This window comes from Lactuca serriola, chromosome 5 (genome assembly GCF_051521515.1).
Source record: "Lactuca serriola cultivar US96UC23 chromosome 5, Lser_US96UC23_V15, whole genome shotgun sequence".
NCBI lineage: Eukaryota > Viridiplantae > Streptophyta > Magnoliopsida > Asterales > Asteraceae > Lactuca > Lactuca serriola.
Genome location: NC_136412.1, coordinates 342,740,454 through 342,745,325, shown reverse-complemented (window position 1 = coordinate 342,745,325; position 4,872 = coordinate 342,740,454). Strand labels below are relative to the sequence as shown.

At 32.4% G+C, this 4,872-nt stretch overlaps 1 pseudogene; it reads left to right on the top strand.

Annotated features, from left to right (window-relative positions):
• The first annotated feature begins 1,200 nt into the window (after positions 1–1,200).
• On the top strand, positions 1,201–1,695 carry LOC145051064 (uncharacterized protein At4g08330, chloroplastic pseudogene; annotated as a pseudogene).
• The last annotated feature ends 3,177 nt before the right edge of the window (positions 1,696–4,872 follow it).

Genomic DNA, 4,872 nt, shown 5'->3' with positions numbered 1-4,872 from the left:
CGCTACAAAAATGGTACCAATTGTTACCATCATTGCTCTCACATTTACACACAAAATTTTCCATTTGTTCACAATTAAATTTAACATTAGACTTGATAGAGTTCAACAAAAGTGGTTGATTATTAGTTAAATATTCATTTAATAAGAATCAAACATAAGATTTGCACGAACCATATTTAAAATTTTCTTATACCATTGCATTGTGAACCCCTAGTTACTCATTTTAACTAGTTAACATGTTATTATGTCACAATTGAAAACCTGATGGGTCATCTTTGCCAATTTGCTTATCTGTTGAAGAGGTGAAGAAATCCTTTCATACACACACAACACCATTACATTACGTATGTATGAAAGCAAAGCCTTTTTTCGCGAAATCCATCCAAGAGATCATCTGGAACAAGTAAAGAGCAGTCGTCAGCTGGCGCTGATCCCTATCTCTTTCACTCTCCGATTCTTTCCACTTGGCAAGAACATTACAAACCCTACTCCCAATATAAGAAACCCCCATCGATCACATGAAGAGAGAGAGGAGCAGCATTGTTGATTCAACCATCCAAGGATGTCTCAAGCTGATGTATCATACAGGTATTCAAATCGATTTCAAATCTCGTGAATTGGTTCGTGTTTTAATCAGTCATACATTCTTTCTTTTGATTGTTGTGGTTATGTTGCCGATCTTCGTTTTGGAAAGAAAATACGTGAAAATCGCTGCGTCTGTCTGTGTTGATTTCGAATCGATTTGATTGTTTGATACTATAATGGTTCAACAAGTCTCTTTTAGGTTTAGATCGTGTAAATCTGGATGGGGTTCTTGCTTCCTCTTTAAATTTACTGTGATTTAATGATTTTGGTGGTTGTCCATAAAATTACAGTCATCTGATTATCTCCATGGCTTGCAAACTAGATCAAGTTGTTTATATACGTATATAACCATTTCTTGCTTGAATTTTGACAAAATTGTTCAGGATGCTTTTTTGTTGCAAATTTTGTTCAAAGTCGATTTGTCTTGAATAAAAATATAATTTACAAGCATATGATATATTAAAGGTATGTAGATCCATGAGTGTAACACAAGGAAACACTAAAGGATTTCTTAGCTATATAAGTCGATGGTGAAGGTAAATTGCTTAATTTGCTATTTAAAAGACACAATCTTGTACGGATAAGGTAAATTCAAAGACCATTATTCGAGTAAAGATGAATGATGCTTGGTATTTGGGATAGATTTTGTTTCTATTAATGTTCGGTTGCAATAATATTCGTCTAGCTTAGTTCTTGGTTCTTTTTTCATCAAAGTATGAAGTGTTGTATGGATGTAAGTAAATTATTATTTGTTTCCTTCTTTCTAACAGTTGTTCGTGTGGATACCAATTGAACTTATCATCTGCGAATCGGATAATTGGAACAACCTCCAAATACCGTGAATCCATGAAGAAAGGTGTGATCTCCTTTCAATCCATTGATCTGAGTCGCTTCACTCAGGTTGATGAGGTGTCTTGCTTTCCATTTTATTTGGGTCGTAATGATACAAAAACCAAGCTTATGTGTCGCCAGTGTGGTGTTCATATCGGATTTGGGTATAGAGATGGAAATGCTCAATGCGTTTTTGATTCACGGGTTGGATCCGACCCATCTTACAAGAAGGTGGTGATGAAGATTCGAGCTTTACAACCTTCAGATATCGATATCTAAGTAAAAATGGAAGTAATGGTCACTTTCTTATAAATATAAATACTTTCGGTTTCAAACATATTACTTAATTATGTTGTTAGTGAGTCTATGAGTATGTATCAGTATGCAACTTTTTATCGGTTTCGGTTTGTTTGCTTATTATGAGTTTAAAACTTTAATATTTTGAATTTGCATGTTGATATTTTAGTGTGGATCCTTCTTTGTTATGAATTTTCTGTTATTGATAAGTCTATAAATGGTTTTAGAACATTAAGGCCATTGCAATTGTCACGATATATGGCTTGAACTTAAACTACTATGATTGTTGTCTCGTGTTAAAGATACAAGAAAAAAAAAATTCTAGTTGATTTTCATTCGATAAATTTTGTGCTTGATTGGTATATGTAATTACTTATCAGTAATTACGTCTAGACTATATCTTATTATTAACATACACGGATTCAAATATGTTGCAAAAATGATCTTCAAGATCCCACCATCCCTCCGATGAAAATAAATATATAAAACTCTAAAGACAAGACTATACAGTGGAAAACTACAAAACTGAAAGAAAACCTCAAACATATAAGAAAAAGAGTGATATAATAATTTATTACAATCAAAATCAATAATCTCTATTACCAACACCATACTATTCCCATACTTTCCAATATTTTGACTAGCATTTTTTCACAATAAATAATATAAGAAAATAACATAATTAAATCTCAAACATGCATGAGACACTTTGATACTTGAGCTTTTTTTATTGACTTTTAGATTACTCTGTCTTTCTTTATATTGGGATTTTTTTTCTTTAGCCAAATCTCTAACAAAATACTCAAAAACATGTTTTACTATTATCAAATAGTATACAATTTATTGTCATTAATGAAAGATCCAGTATACTCAAAAATCACATTAAAATGATATTGTTAATTAACATATGATATTAATAGGTAAGGATGAGCATCGAAACATGGTATCCGTTTTTGGAACCGAAACCGCCTAAGACGGTTCCAGTTCCGGTTCCTAAAATTGTGGAACCGCCTTAAGTGGTTTTAGTTCCGGTTTTTATTTTTTCGGAACCGCTATCCGCCGGGTACTCGACGAAACCAGTTTGGGTATATATATATATATATATATATATATATATATATATATATATATATATATATATAGAGAGAGAGAGAGAGAGAGAGAGAGAGAGAGAGAGAGAGAGAGTTAGGTTCAAATGTTTTTATTATCTATTGTGTGCATGTATGATTGATTCTGGACCAATCATTTTAGTTATTTTAAGAAAGTAATTAATGCATATTAAATGCTGAAGATGTAATTAATATCCATTATATCTTCAACATGTAATATGCATTAATTACTTTCTTAAAATAACTAAAATGATTGGTCCAGAATCAACTATATATGCACACAATAGATAGTAAAAACAAAATAACACACATATATATATATATATATATATATATATATATATATATATATATATATATATATATATATATATATATATATATATATATATATATATATATATATATGATGAATTGTTCATTCTTGACTACAATTAGACATTATTGTGCACCTCAAAAAAACGAAATTGCATGAAACCCATTAGCATGTTAAGCTTTTATAAGATATAATAAGTTACGAATTAATTGGAGTGGAAGTTCAGATATTTAATATCCTATCTTTTAAATTTGAACATTGATCACAGAACTTTTAAATGTTTTTTTTGCTATCAAATTCAAATCACTGTTTCTTTGTCTTCTTTTTCTTTCTTTATTTTCTTTTTCTTATTAGCTTGTAAAACGTTTATATATATATATATATATATATATATATATATATATATATATATATATATATATATATATATATATATTCTTTGTTTGTTTAAATTACCTCAACTTTTGCTTATCTTTCTTTGTAAATTAAAGTTTTCATCGTCAATGTTTATAACATTTAATAGTTTTTTATCTACGTTGTAATCGTCAATTTTTATAAAAATTAAAAAAACAACCGGGTACCCGGTACTGAAACCGGTTCCGGCGGTTTCGAGACCGGTTCCAAAATCTAAAAAACCGGTGTAACCGGTTCCGGTTCCTACATTCCAAGAACCGTCGGTTCCGGTTCTAGTTCCGGTTCCAGTTCCAGACAATTAAGACGGGTACCCGCTTATGCTCACCCCTATTAATGGGTCACACTAACAACAACTTGATATAATTGATTATTTATTAGAAATTGATTTTTAATAAATTTTCAATACTCTTATAATTAAATTGGAAATTATTTATTTCTAGAAAATAATAATTTTAATTAGCAAGTAACATTATATATAATTTTATGGTATGGATGAATAAGTCATATACAACATTTTGGACTAGATAAATTCTTTTTTCTTTTACCAGAAAGTTAAAGTTTTGAAACATTCCAAAAGTGCGGTCCAAAATTTTCGTTTTTAAGTCATTATTAAAACCATAAATCATCCATCATCATAACAGAAATCAAGAACCATGTATCTCAAACATCATGTCAAATAATGTATCAAAATCATATGAGTAAATATCAGAGTCTAAAACAATCCCAGACTGAAATTGTGGTGTGTGCCCTATAGAGGTAATGCCGCCAAATCTTGAGGGAGAACACCACTGCCCCCAACTCTAAGTCGTGCATCGGGTAGTTAGCCTCGTGAGGCTTTAGCTGCCTTGACACGTAGGCTATCACATGACCCTCTGCATCAGAACTGCACCCATGCCCGAAATCGACACGTCACAATACACCACAAAGTCATCTACTCCCTCAGGTAGAGTCAAAATCGGTGCCTCACACAACCACTGCATCAGAGTCTCGAAGGCCACCTGCTGCTGAGGCCCCTAGCGGAAAACCACCGACTTCTTGGTCAGTCAGGTTAGAGGAACTGCAATCTTGGAGAAGTCCTGAATAAATCTCCTGTAATAACTCGCTAGACCCAGAAAACTCTGAATCTCAGATGGAGACCTCGGAATCTCCCACTGCATCACGACCTCTATCTTGGCCGGATCGACGAGAATACCCTTTTGGTTGATAAGATGCCCAAGGAACTACACCTCACGCAACCAGAACACACACTTGGAGAACTTTGCAAAAAGTCCCTCCTTCCTCAATGTCTCCAGCACCTCCCTCAGGTGCTCCTCATGCTGC